This window comes from Ipomoea nil, unplaced genomic scaffold (genome assembly GCF_001879475.1).
Source record: "Ipomoea nil cultivar Tokyo-kokei standard unplaced genomic scaffold, Asagao_1.1 scaffold1043, whole genome shotgun sequence".
Taxonomy (NCBI): Eukaryota; Viridiplantae; Streptophyta; class Magnoliopsida; order Solanales; family Convolvulaceae; genus Ipomoea; species Ipomoea nil.
Window position 1 is genome coordinate 11,708,754 of NW_017617471.1, and position 15,218 is coordinate 11,723,971.

Below are 15,218 nucleotides of genomic sequence, written 5' to 3' on the forward strand. Positions count from 1 at the left end.
CATAGTATATCCCGGTTTAGTTTTCGGGGACGACGCTGGAGTATAACCACAATGGCCAATCGGAGAGTTCGGAGCAGACCACTAGCGCCGCTCCGGTTTTGGAACAACTTATTCCGATGAAGAGCGCCCAGGAAGACGACGATGAAAATTACGAGGAACAATCTCATAAATTCGATAATGATGTTGATGATGATCGTGATGATTATGCAACTCCTAAAGAGGTAACTAATTTGTAGTTTAAATTTTTCTCAAAATTTTTCTTAAAATTCAATTATCACATATAATTTAATTGGATTTTGTTTGTTTGTTTATTGGGATTACAGGAATTGGCGGAGGAGGTGAAGAGAAATGGGAGTGGCAGAGCGTTCCATCCATTCAAGAAAGAAAAAGGCTGTGCCGCGACGGCGGCCATCTCAACCGCCGAGACGGGAAGAAGTAAGAAAAAATATAAGGAAAGTCAGTCTCGAAAAAAGCAAAGACAGTGCTGGTCGCCGGAATTGCATAAGCGGCTCTTGCAAAACTCTCACGCTAAATCGAATTATACTATGCTTAATTCGGACCAAACTAGAAAATACGATTTTGCCTCCTCAAATTATAGACTTAACAAAAGATTAAATTTCTCTGGCCAAATTTGATCGGAGTGACTAAAATTGACAAAAATTACATACTCAATGTACTAAATTAACACTTTTAAAATTCAGATGCTGAAATTTACAAAGCCCCTATAGCCACATGACCAAAATTGAAATTTTCTCTAATCACATTCTATTTTTGTCATGGTCATATAAAATGTTACCTCTTAAAAGGCAAATCATTTCATGAATTATGATCCACATTGCTTCATAGAGCATGGTTCATTTTTATAATACTGTAAGTTCATTAAAAAATATTATTATTTATGGTTCATTATTATAATACTATAACTGCATATTTGGTTAACGTAAATGATTCTGAAGGAATATAAATGATATTTCATAGGGAATGGAATAAATAAAGAATAGAATATAAATTATATTCTATTGTCTGGTTCATTGAAGGAATAGACTTCAAGAATTATATTACAGTGTTTGATTAATTTTAAGGAATAAAAATAAAATAAGTATTCAAATAACATAAATATATTCACACGAAATGTTATATATATATATATATATATATATATATATATATATATATATATATATATATATATATATATATATTGCACAAAAACTTATATATTAATGCACAACAACTAAGACTATATAGAACCTAGTAAGAACAAATTTATACTGCACACAAACTTATGTATTAATGCACACAAACTTATATTATATTGCAGTATTATATTGTATGCCTGAAGCATAGCAAAGTGCACACGATAAAGCATATAAGTGCACATACTGCATTATAGTCGAGCATTAAATTATAATAATTATTTAGAGATGGACAAAACAAGAAGAGTATTTCTTAAAAATATTCTCTATATTTGTCCCCGTCAGGATGGAGATCGGGGATTCCAAAAAGGACGGGGATTGAGGATCCCCATCAAGGACATGGTAAATTACTATCTATAATAAGAGTAATAAATGTTAAGAACAAATATCAATTTTGTTTCCACGAGTATTAGCAAAATGACAGTTTTGGTACACATGTTTAATTCATACCATTTTTCATCAATGAATATTGTTTTAGTATCAATTTTTGTTCACAACTATTATTTTAGTGCCAAAATTCATCACATCGGTCACCTCTTTCATTTAAGACAAGTCGAAATATGAAATTATTAAGGATATTTTCGTTCTTTTCAAATTAAGATCCCAATTTAAGCATGAATAAATGGACTTAAGCCCTAGCAGGGCGTTTGGTTGGAGGAAATTTAAATTTCATTTCCACTTAATTCCCACATAATTCCAAAAGTCACTAAATTCCTTAGTTTGGTTGGAATGAATTGTAATTCAATGGACATTTTCATGGAATTATAAAATCCCATACCTCCCCCCCCCCCCCCCCCCCCCTCACCCCTTGGATTTTAATTCCATGGATTTTAGGAAGAAAAAAAGATAATGATGGGACAAAATTACCCTCCCCTTTTTAACCTAAAATTGATGTCTGACAACAACAATGGGCATTTTGGACTTTATACTACTTATTCTTTTTCAATTCTCATGTATAACAAACATTGGAATTGAAAATTCCAGTAATGTTATTCCTGTAAACCAAACACTGGAATTTAAATTCCACTTTATTCCCAGTCATTTATCTCCCATGGAATTGTAATTCATTTCCCACGTAATTCCTTCCTTCCAACCAAATGTCCGTTAAGATCTATGTCAATTCGCAGTTCTCCTCCTCAAATGAATGTAAGATGATGAGTAGAACTGCGAATTGTAATCGATCTTAGGGCTTAAATATCTTTATTCATGCTCAAGTTGAAATCTTAAGTTAAAAAATGATGAAAATGCCCTTAAAATTTTTAAATTTCGACATGTCTTAAATGGAATGGTGACAGACGCGATGAATTTTAGTACTAAAATAATAGTTAAACTAAAAATTGATACTAAAATAATAATTGTGAATGAAAATTGATAAGAATTAAACATATGAAACAAAATTATCATTTTGCTAATAATGGTGTGACCAAAATTGATATTTGCTCTAAATGTTAATATATGAATTGGATAAAGATGAAAAGAATCCGTATGTGTTACTGTAAAAAGGAAGATGGATGGGGAATCTCCCTTCCCCTAGTCTTAATACGTCAACGTCAATGGATTGGGCATTTGGACATGTGTTTCGGTCGCAGTGCTCCATGCACCGAAAATCGGGTCAATCTTGACTGTCGGCGACGAGCCTTGCCCCACTCCCAACCATCAACGTGTATCCGTCATTTAAAATTTCAAATTATCGCATCTCCAGCTCATTTAAATATTGGAAAATCCTACATAGATTCTTGCAAGTAGAATTTCCGTCATGTATTATAATTTATAAAAAAATAATAAAAATTTAATAATTATAATGTTATAAGTTTGACTTTTAAATTCACTGTTGCAAAAATCAGTTAAAAAGCCTGTCTAGGCCCCACCTAGACACTAGGCGTCCAAAGACTGTGACGATTTCCCCCCTAGGCATCCGTCTAGGCGACTGGTCGCCTATGCGTCCGCCTAGCGCCTAACTTGGCCGACACGGCTGTCTAGGCAGTCGCCTATCGTCTAACTTAGCTGAATTAACTCGTTCATTTCGATCGAATTAACCCGATCAGCTCGGCCTTGCTAATTTTTTTTCATTATATATATATATATATATATATATATATATATATATGTGTGTGTGTGTGTGTGTGTGTGTGTGTGTGTGTGTGTGTGTGTGTGCGCGCGCGCGCGCGCGCATACAAATATATAATATGACATATATACACCCATAGATTAGTTTGATACTTTGAATTTTTGGATGATTGAAGTATTTGAATATTTCATATTTGAGTATTTTTAATTTTTAATATTGTTTTGATGTTATGACTTATGAATTATCATTATTTCATTTATTTGGATGTGTTATTTGATTGAATGTTGAAAACAGCCTCATTAAAATTGTCAAATTGTAAGTCAGCCACTATTTTTTTGGCGCTCGCCTAGCATCGCCTAGGCGCTAGGCGCTGCCTGGGCGCATAGCGCCTACTGCAACCATGCTGATACTGCTAATTATACGTGAGCAATATATAACAACACGAGACCAATTAAAGCAAGTAAATATCTTTATTGATCACGGTAAAGGCCCTAAGTACAATCTACTTGGTTGCTCTGAGTACCGACTGACTGCGGTCGGGATTCTCTAACAACAACCTATCGATCGTCCAAAAGTCCCTTACACTGTAGCTACTGTGGGTATTTATAGCCGCTATGCCGGGGACAGGATTCCAGCCGTTCGGCATGTCCTCCACGTAGCCACCACGTGTCGCCCTCCCGGGTGCCCTATCTGTCGTCGTAGAGAATCGCCACGTGTCTTTCGTCAGCTCTCTCGCCAAAGGGCTACCGCTCGGCAGTCGACACCGTCGCTCGGGCAACTCCCGGTCGGTCCCCGACCGGGTTCTTCTCCAGGAGCCCGACCTGTTACCTGCAAAGACAAAGAGAAAAGGACAAAGGCTTCTCGGTCGTGGTGAAGCTATGTCGGTCGGGATATTCCCTACCAAGAGCCCCCCAGCCCGGGCCTTTTTGATCGTCCGGGAAAAAATGGGCCGGGATGAAGAAACCCAACCGTCGGCCGCTAAACCGACCGGCCAGCTGTCATTCCCTTCTCCGCCACGTGTCGGCCACTGCCAGCCTCTGCGACTGCAACCGTTGCCTCGGAATCAGCGCTGGTCGTGCCGCGCAAGTGGACGACTTTCCCGCCTAAATGCCCTCCTATAAATAGGCCCTTGAGGCCCTCATTTGAACTTTCCTCACTCTTTTGCTTCAGTCGGTACCCTCAGAGAGTCCCGAGCAGCAGATCAGCAAGACAATCGAGCAAGGACCTTCGAGCTTTCATCCGCAAAAGTTCCCCCCTTCGGTAAGCTCTCAACCCTTCTCTTTTCTTTACACCTCCATCTTAGGTAGAACTGCTAGGTTAACTAACTGTCCCGGACACTGTAAGTCCTTTACTAACCCCGACCGACCCTTAGGTAGATCGAAATGACGGACTCTGACAGTCAGAACGCCTCGATCGCGGATTATGACGAAGAGGTCGAGCATCTCAGCGATGAGGAGGTGGACATCATGTCCTACTCCCCCGAAGCTACCTACCGACCGGCGCCAGCCCCCGAGCAAGCCGCCGCACGAGACACGTCGTCCAGCTCATCCGGGTCGTCGAGCTCTAGCTCAAGCGGATCGGGGAGTTCCGGCGAAGAAGAGGAAGAAGAAGGAACCACATCGGGAAGACAAGGATCTCCGACCGAAGGCGTTAGGGAAACGCCCACCCGGGTGGTTGGGGACCACCCGAGTCCTGCTCCCAAGCCGGCCGAAGAAGACACGGCCGGGCCGGCCGCCCCAGCCGCAGCGGAGTTCGAATTCTTGAACAGCGAGAATGTCGAACAACAAATGAGTCAGTTAACCAAGGGCGAGGCGGCTAGGATTGCCGAAAGGCTCATGGGTCGGGTGGAATTTGACACGAGCCGGCAGTTAGGGAATGTCATCGGTCGGCATCGGGGCAAATGGATCGGGATGCATTACGACTCCCTGATGGCCCCGATCGCCATTCCCTTCACCCCCCTCCTGAATGCCTTCTTGGCCTACTACCGAGTCGTCCCGGCCCAGATTTGCCCCAATGCGCACCGGATTATTGCCTGCTTTCCGCAGATATGCGCTCGGCACGAAGCCGCCTGTACGATGGAGTTGTTCAACTTCATTTACCAGGTCAAAGTTCTCCCGGGCAACTATGGAGGCGGGTTCCTAATGCTGCAATCCCGAGCCGATATGTGCGCAATCAAAGGCCTGCCCGGGAACAACAGGGGGTGGAAGAATAGGATCTTCTCCCTCAAATACGACCCCTGGATCCTCCCGGTTGACCGTGCTTGGAGCACCCACTTTCGGAAACAAGTGGTGCCGGTCGAGACGCAAGCGCTGAGGGAGACGGTCAGTCGGATTTCGAGCGAGCTGCACGAGTATACAATCTTCCGGACGGCTGAGAGCCTCGAGGCGGCTAAACTCCCGCCCCCCACATACGAGCTACAGGAGAAATATCTGCCCGTGCCGATGGGCGTGACGGTCGCCAAACCATCGAGGCGAACGAAGAAAGGTTTTAACTCGAGCTAACCCTCCCGACTTAACTTTTTGCCTCGATCACACTAACTTGATCTCTTTGTTTGCAGCTATGGCAGATTTCGGTGATGAAGAGGCCCCCCTTCCCCCGCCTGCCAAGATCTCCCTCGGCGGCAAGAAGAAGACCAAGGCGAAGCCAGTCGGGGAGAAGGAGATCCCCTCGGCCCGACCATTAAGTGCCTCGACCGTGACGACGGGCGAGGGCTTTATCGTCGAGCCCTCCGACGTACTGATCACCCGGGTGGAAGTCGCCCGGGGAAAGGAGAAGGCGCCCGAGCAGGGCGTGAAGGAGGTGGGCGGCATAAAACGCCGCCGTGAACAACGTAGCCCGAGCTCTCCGGTCGGGCGAGATAAGGACGCTTCGTCCATATTGGCCCGGATTGGCAATGCGGGGCGGGCCAAAGAAGATCTGGGGAAGATGACCCCCACACAGGTAGCCGAGAGGATCGGCTATGATCTGGCCGAGGTAAGCCTTTTTAGCCATCCATTTTTTGTGCAAGTGCCTTCGACCGGGCTAACCCTGACTGTTTTGCCTTTGCAGATCTCCCGAGCGGCCCAACTACTGCAGGGTCGGGCCATGCTGGCCGAGGAGGCTGACCATCACAAGAAGACGGCCGCCCGTCGCCTTCTGGAGGTTAAAGAGCTCCAAGCCGAGCTCGAGAAGGCCCAGAAGGCCTTAAAGAAGAGCGAGGAAGACCGGGCCCTTGCAGAGAAGGTTGCCCAGCGGGCGATCGGCGAGAACAAGGAGTTGAAGACCCGCTTGGAGAGCCCGGAGGAGCTGGCCCATTCGGCGTTCAAGGACGATCAGATCGGCTCGGCCTTCCTCACAGCTGCTCGGAGGACCAAGGTCGGGGAGGACCTGATTCTCTCCTTTGGTCGGTGGGCCTTCAAGGCCGGCCAAAGGAAGATGCTAGAAAAGGCCCAGAAACGGTTGGGGGAAGCCCTCGAAGGCGACGACCTCCAACTCGTACTGTCTGCCCTTCCACCCGACCTAGCTGACCCTGGCCCCTCTCCCTTTGCTCCGAAAGAAAGAGCAGCTGAGCCCGGTGGAACATCCGCGGCCACCCCGAGCGGGAAGGAGACGGCTGCTGGAGCTCGGGAGATGAAGAAGTAGAGTAGGCTTCTTTTCTTCTTCTTCTTTTTTGTAAAGGACCACTGATCGGGAGCCCGGTCCCGATTTTGTACCGGGCACCTTCTGATGATAAATAAAATTTCTCTTTTGTTTAACTCATGCTGTTCGTTCTTTCTTTTCGCATTTTTATCTTACTCATGCATACGCCGACCCTCATTGCTCGACCTCGTGGCCTCTTGGCCCGGCCTTGTACGGCTCGATCCGTTCGACGTCCGACCTTATGGCTTTATAGCCCGGTCGTGCGTCCGAGATTTCGACATCTCGGGTTTACCCGGTCTCCAGGCCAAACCCGATCTCCAAGCCTTGTCAAAATTCTTGAAAATAGATTCGTCCTAATATTGACCTATCCGACCAAGTTTACCCGGTCTCCAGGTCTCGACGAATTTTCGAAAAACAAGCCCCACGGTCATGATATACCGAGCGATATGGGCCTATCAACACTTCATATATCCCAGCCCCCACACTATTGTGCCTTCGAGGCACGAGTGGGTGCGATAGTGGACAGAAGTTGGACGAATCGGGGAATTATGCTGTGAGCTCCTGGCTTCCCCGATCAATGGCGTGACTCTAATGTCCGCCGATGTGGAGCGCATATGACCGGTCGATAGATTTGCCCGGTCGGTGTAGCATGCACTGAAGGTATAGAGAATAACCGATCGGGCCGCCGTATGCAAACGGTCGAGCAATCACCGATCGTATATACATTAATCTTTCCCGCTCGCATGCGGTTGAGTAAATATTTACAAACATAGGGGTTTAATTACAAACGACGACCGGGACCCACACGCAGGTCAAGCCCCCTCTTCGTCCAAAGATTACAAAAAAGAGGCTTAATGCCTAAACATAACGAGGTGCTCGGAATTCCAAGTCCCCTCGATTACCCGACCAGTTGTCGTCTCCAGTCGGTATGTACCCGGCCGTATGATCGCACTGATGATATACGGCCCCTCCCAGTTCTGAGCTAGCTTTCCGCCCTCTAGAGGTTGACTGGCCTCCCTTCGTCGTAGAACGTAGTCTCCGACCTGAAAATAACGAGGGTTGACCCGAACATCTTTAGAACTCTTGACGCGCTTCTGATACTCGGCTATACGCCGAGCGGCTAGCTCTCTTTTTTCTTCGACCCCATCGAGATCCACCGCCATGGCATGTTCATTCTCCTCGGCATTGTAGGTTCTCTCTCGATCGGTTGGGATCCAAGCCTCGATCGGGAGTCGGGCTTCTGCTCCATAAACCAAGGCGAAAGGGGTCTCCAAAGTAGCTTCCCTCGGGGTCGTCCGATAAGTCCATAAGACATATGGCAACTCATCGGCCCAACTACGACCAGCCGAGTGTAACTTCTTTTTCAGACCTTCCAAAATCGTCCGGTTCGCGTTCTCCACTTGACCGTTTCCCTGAGGGTAAGCCACCGACGACCGGACGTGAGTCGTCCCGATCGTGGCCAAGAAGTTCTGGAAATATTGGCTTACGAATTGGCGGCCGTTGTCGCTGATGAGATGCACGGGCACACCAAAGCGGGAAACCACATTGCGCCAAAGGAAGCGAGCACATTGCTGAGAGGTAATCGTGGCTAAGGGCTCGGCTTCTATCCACTTGGAGAAGTAATCAATGGCGACGATCACGAACTTTCTCCGACCAGAGAGCTGAGGGAAAGGGCCCAAGATGTCCACTCCCCACCTAGCGAAAGGAATTGCGGTCGTGACCGGCTGATAAAAGGTTGCCGGTCGTCCAGGCATCCGGGCGTACAGTTGGCACGTCTCACATTCCCGAGCTAACTTTTCACAGTCCAGCTGGAGGGAAGGCCAATAGTACCCGATCAGCATGATACGACGGGCCAGGGATCGGCCTCCTTGATGTGAAGAGCAAATTCCCGAGTGCAGTTCCTTCATGACTAACTCAGCCTCAAATGCGGTCAAGCAACGCATGAGGGGGCCTCCATACGATCGCCTATATAGACGACCGTCCAAGATTTGGAACCTTGGGGCTCTTAGCTTGGCCTTCCGAGCACGCTGCGGGTCGTCTGGGAGGCGATCGTGCTCGAGGTACTCCTTCAGATCAGTGATCCAATTGTCATCTACCGGTTGGATGGGATTGACCGGTAGACGGTGAATACTGTGTCTTGGGATCACCAAGATCCGAGCTATCTTCGACATGTGTTCCGGGGCGTCTTGAGCTAATTTGGATAAGATATCTGCATCGGCGTTATCCAATCGGGGTATGTGTCGGACGGTATACCCCCGGAACTGAGCAAGCTTCTCCATGGCAAGATCTCGGTAAAGCTGCAGACGTTCTCCATTGATTTCATAATCCCCGAGAACTTGCCCGACCACGAGCGCGGAATCTGTCTGAGCTCGGATGTACTCAGCCCCCAAGTCCCGAGCGCACTGTAAGCCGTTAACGAACGCTTCGTACTCGGCTTCGTTGTTGGTCGGGTGGAACTGGTACATGAGAGCAAAGTAGACCTTGAATCCTTCCGGGCTCGTGACCACCACTCCTCCTCCTGCTCCTTTCTTGCTACTCGACCCATCTGTAGCCAGCGACCACCACTCAGCCTCGGGATCCGCAACCTCAGGGGGCCGGGTATCCCGGGCGGTGCACTCAACCAAGAAGTCCGCAAGAGCTTGACCTTTAATAGCCGGTCTTGGTCGGTACTCGATCGCGTACTGGGTCAACATTAACGCCCATTTGACTAGGCGACCTGATGACGAAGCAGTTCGGAGGACTGGCCCGATCGGCTGATCGGTCAACACGCGAATTGCTCGACCTTGGAAGTAGGGAGCCAACTTCTTCGCGGCAATGTACAAGGCGTAGACGACCTTCTCTAGCCGGGAGTACCGGAGCTCGGGACCATGTAGCGCGTGGCTTACATAGTACACCGGTCGCTGGACCCCTTCCGGATCGGTTCGGCACAACACTACGCTTACTGCACGATCGGACACGGCGAGGTACACGTCTAACTCTTCTCCGAGCTCAGGCTTTGAGAGCACGATCGGTGACATGAGATACTCCTTCAGCTCATCAAAAGCCGCTCGGCATTCTTCGTCCCAGACGAATCCATTAACCTTCCGCAATACCTTGAAGAAAGGTAAAGCGCGCTCGGCTAGCTTGGAGAGGAACCGGCTGAGTGCTGCCAACCGACCGGTCAATTGCTGAACTTCCCGAACGGTGGAAGGTGGCTGCATGTCCAGAATCGCTTTTACTTTGGCCGGGTTAGGCTCGATTCCTCTCTTGGTCATCATATAGCCGAGGAACTTGCCGGTCTGAACCGCAAATGTGCACTTGGTCGGGTTCAGCCGCAACTGGTACTTCCTCATGATCTGGAAGCACTCCCGAAGGTCCCGAGTGTGGTCGGATCGGTCCCGACTCTTGACCAGCATATCGTCGATGTAAGCTTCCATCGTTCGGCCCAGTAGATCAGCAAAGAGCATGTTGACCATCCTTTGGTAGGTCGCTCCTGCATTTCGGAGGCCGAACGGCATCACTCGGTAACAATACAGCCCATCCGGGGTCACGAAGGCTGTCTTGCTTTCGTCTTCATGGTGCATCATGATCTGATGGTATCCCTAAAAGGCATCCATGAAGCTCATTAACTCGGCCCCGGCCGTCTCGTCGACCATCTGATGAATGCTCGGTAGAGGATACGGGTCGAGCGGACAGGCTTTGGTGAGGTCCGTGAAGTCGATGCACATCCTCCATGCTGGGGGCTTAGGAACAAGAACGATATTTGCCACCCACTCAGGATAGACCACCGGACGGATGTGCTCGATCGCCGCCATCTTTTTGACTTCTTCTCTTACAAACTCGCGGCGATCGGAGGAAAGGTGTCGTGTTTTTTGCACGACCGGCTTAGCTGCGGGATCGACGGCCAATTTGTGACAGATAACCGACCGATCGATCCCGGGCATATCTTCAGGCCCCCATGCAAAGATATCAGCATACTCCCGGAGCACGGCCAGAACTTCCGCTCGGATCTCGGGGGTGAGGGCTCGTCCAATCTTTATCTTCCTGTCCGGGCGGTCCTCGGACAGGGGAACTTCTTCAATTTCTTCGGAAGGCTCAGGCTGATCCTTCCGTTCCTTAGCCTCCTCTTTGGCTATGGTGTTCACCCGGGAAGATGGACCGGAGTCACGTCTATTGACCGCTCGGGTGTAACACTTCCGGGCAGATTGAACATCGCCACGGACCACGCCGACCCCATGCGGGGTGGGGAATTTCATGCACAGGTGGGGCATAGAAATTATCCCACCGATTTTCATAATGGCGGGTCGGCCCAAGATAATGTTGTGGACGCAATGGAGGTTGACCACAACAAATTCTAGCTCCGTTTGGATCGACTTTGGAGGTGTGCCGATCTCGACCGGGAGCGTTATTTTTCCCTCGGGGTAAATAAGAGCCCCGGTAAATCCTGACAGTGGTACACCGACCGGAGTCAGCTCCTTCCTGTCGAGGCCAAGCTTTTCAAACACGTCCAAGTATAGGACGTTCACACTGCTGCCCGTGTCAACCATAACCCTCTGGACGTCTGTCCCCTTAACGTCAATCGTGACCACGAGCGCCTCCATGCCGTGATCACTGCTGGTAGGTTGGTCCTCAAGGGTGAAGGTTATGGGTTCCATCTTCTGCCTCTTCCCGGTTCCCCGGGAATCCACTATTGCGACCGGGCAATTAGTCCGCGGTCGGGAAGCATCTTCCAGCCCACCAAAAATGACGTGGATGGTAGGCTTTCCGGACGGGCGGCTACCGGACGGAGGGTCGGGGTCCCGTCGGTCATCATGACGATCATCCCTTCTGTCTTGCCCAGATCGATCAGAGCGGTGATGGGAACGTCTATGATCCCTCCGATCGGTGTTCCTTTTGTTTTCCTCTCTCTTCCCCACACACTTGTCCAATTTTCCCCTGTTAAGCAGATCTTCCAACAATTGGCGCAAGTGGGTACACTCCTCCGTGTCATGCCCAGCACATCGATGGTAAGCACAGTGCTTACTCTTGTCAGGGCCGTCTCGATCGGGATGGGGGAGTTTGATGAGATTGCAGGACTGGGCGTATTGCATGGCCTCCGCTGCGGATCGGTTCAAGGCCGTAAATTCTCCAGGCCTGGTGCGGGATCGGGGGTTGTCATCTCCCGACCTATGTTCCGCCCGGCCGGCCGGTTTACGGGACGAAGAGCCGACCTCCTGCAAGCGCTTGACGGCATTCGCCTCGCCGGCGTTGGCATAGTCTGTGACCCTCCGAAGGGCCTCCTCGTAAGTGGTCGGGGGGTGTAGGATGAAGTCCTGATACAAATGTCCCGCCCGGAGAGATATGTGAAGCATGTGGGTGGCGGTCGCATCGTCCATAGGCTCGACCTCCCCGACCGCCGCTTTCCATTTGACGAGGAAATCGGTCAAGCTTTCCCCTTCTAGCTGCTTGGCCTTCTCGAGATACATGTAGGACTTCCTCACCACTTTGGAAGTGATGAACTTCCTCACAAATTTGATCGCCAGGGTCTCAAATTTATCGATTGACCCCGGTGGCAGGGTACGGAACCACTCCGCCGCCCGACCGGTGAGGGTTGAGTAGAAGGCCCTGCACATCACGGCGTCCGAAACGCCCTTCAGCATCATGTTGCTGAAAAAATCATTCACGTGGGCCTCAGGATCTGCTCGCCCGTCATAACTCTTCTCTCCAGAGACCTTTAAGTCAAGCGGGTAAGGCTGGGCCATTACCGCTGCTGTGAAAGGCGTCTGGTGCAGGGTTGATTGGTTGACCGGGGGCGTTCCAGGGTACGCATTCCTGAGCTGCGCAACTTCCGCCTGGAGGTTGTAGAGTAATCCTCGGGTTTCGTTGAGCTCGGCGGCTTGGGCTGTATCCCGAGCGCGTCGTCGTCGGTGAGATCTCGACCCGCTATACCCGGATGAAGCCTCGTGGCTAGCTTCCTGCATTTGTACGTCTTCTTGCCCGCGGTTCGGGTCCTGGGGTCCCAAACGCTGGCGCATCTCCGGCCGAAGACGATCAAAAGCTACCGCTCGGGCAACTTCTTCAGGGTCCTCCGCTTGAACGGCCTGAGCTGGTGCCTCCATCGCATCAGCACCCCCCGACCCCAACCGCGAATGAGCCGAGCGTCGAGCCCGGGATGCGGACTGACGCTGCGGCTCTACTTGTGCGGTCGGTTGTAATGGAGGGGCGGCGGCTGGAGCTGTATAAGCAGGTGTATATGGTGGATAACCAACCGGGGAAGTGTAGCACATCGGTTGGCCTGGCCAATACCCATACGGTGGAGGTGGGACCGGGTACGGATACTGGGCGGGATACATCATCGGCGGCTGCTGGTATGGCAGACCGGGTGTTGGGTATCCCGGTTGTATGTAATTCACCGGCTGCTGGGCGGCCGGGTATGCATTTGATGGATGCGGTGGTGAGAGGTTGAGGTTGAGGTCCATCGTCTGACCCTGCTGTTGGGTAGCATAGTGGTTGGAGGAGCTCGCCGCATCCGCCTGGTCGTCGGCAAAGTTGTTGTGTGCCCACGGATACATGTCGATGTAGTGATCGGGTGCTCGTCAAGACGTTGGTTTCTTGCACGGGTCCCCACAGACGGCGCCAAAATGATACTGCTAATTATACGTGAGCAATATATAACAACACGAGACCAATTAAAGCAAGTAAATATCTTTATTGATCACGGTAAAGGCCCTAAGTACAATCTACTTGGTTGCTCTGAGTACCGACTGACTGCGGTCGGGATTCTCTAACAACAACCTATCGATCGTCCAAAAGTCCCTTACACTGTAGCTACTGTGGGTATTTATAGCCGCTATGCCGGGGACAGGATTCCAGCCGTTCGGCATGTCCTCCACGTAGCCACCACGTGTCGCCCTCCCGGGTGCCCTATCTGTCGTCGTAGAGAATCGCCACGTGTCTTTCGTCAGCTCTCTCGCCAAAGGGCTACCGCTCGGCAGTCGACACCGTCGCTCGGGCAACTCCCGGTCGGCCCCCGACCGGGTTCTTCTCCAGGAGCCCGACCTGTTACCTGCAAAGACAAAGAGAAAAGGACAAAGGCTTCTCGGTCGTGGTGAAGCTATGTCGGTCGGGATATTCCCTACCACATGCTTTTAATTAAAATAGTTCATAGATATTCTTGATTTAAATTGATCAGTTATGAACAATCTAAGTTGATTTATTTTGCTGTCATTCTTTGTTTATTGAAACCCAATGTGGTAGCTCAAGTGGCAAATGAGCTCTCTTTGTGAGGGAAAATTTTGGGATAATCCGGGTTCGACTCCCACAAGTGACGATTCCCTTTGGGCCAGCTTCAGTGCCTCTTGAAGCGAACCGGGTGGACCTGGACCGTTAAACGGACAGAGAAAGACCCGGACCACAATGTGTGGTTTACACCAAAAAAAAAAAATTCTTTGTTTGCTGAGGTCTCAAGATGTAGTGCACACATTTAGATAGTAACGATTGATTTCTCTTGTCACCAAAATAAAAAGAAGAGATTAATAAACCTATGACTCGTACATTTGGCTGGGTGAATCAAAATATGCCACTTTGATATGGAATTAAAAATGAAAGTAGGTGTAATATTTCTCTAAATATTATTCTAATTTCTTTTATATCTTATTACATATTATTCGTAAAATTAAGTTCATCTTTGCAGTACTATCTTATTTTAGATCAGAGTTGATTCTATTGCCATATTATTATATTTGTCTACTTCTATGTAATTCCAATTCACATTCAATAATAATAATAATAATAATAATAATAATAATAATAATAATAATAATTATTATTATTATTATTATTATTATTATTATTATTATTATTATTATTATTATTATAATTTGACAAAAAGAAAATGTACAAATGCTACCAAAATGAGCGTCTTTGACAGATTTTGCAATACTTGCATACAATGAAAGTATTTAAATTATTACTGTAAACAACTTCAAAATATTATATATATATATATATATATATATATATATATATATATATATATATATATATATATATATATATATGCACTATAAAATTTTTTAGCAAAAATAAAAATAAATAAAATTGAACAATACAAAATCAAATTTAATACAAAATTTTTAATAATTATAGACTATAATAATAATTTTATAATGTCATGGATTATAATATATCACGTGTATTTTAAAGTCGTATTTTAGATTTTTTTTTCAAAGGTACAAAACAACATAACTTGTGAAATGCTATATAAAACATTATAAACAATATTGTAACAGGACACTATAAGCTTTATATATATATATATATATATATATATATATATATATATATATATATATATATATATATATATATATATATAT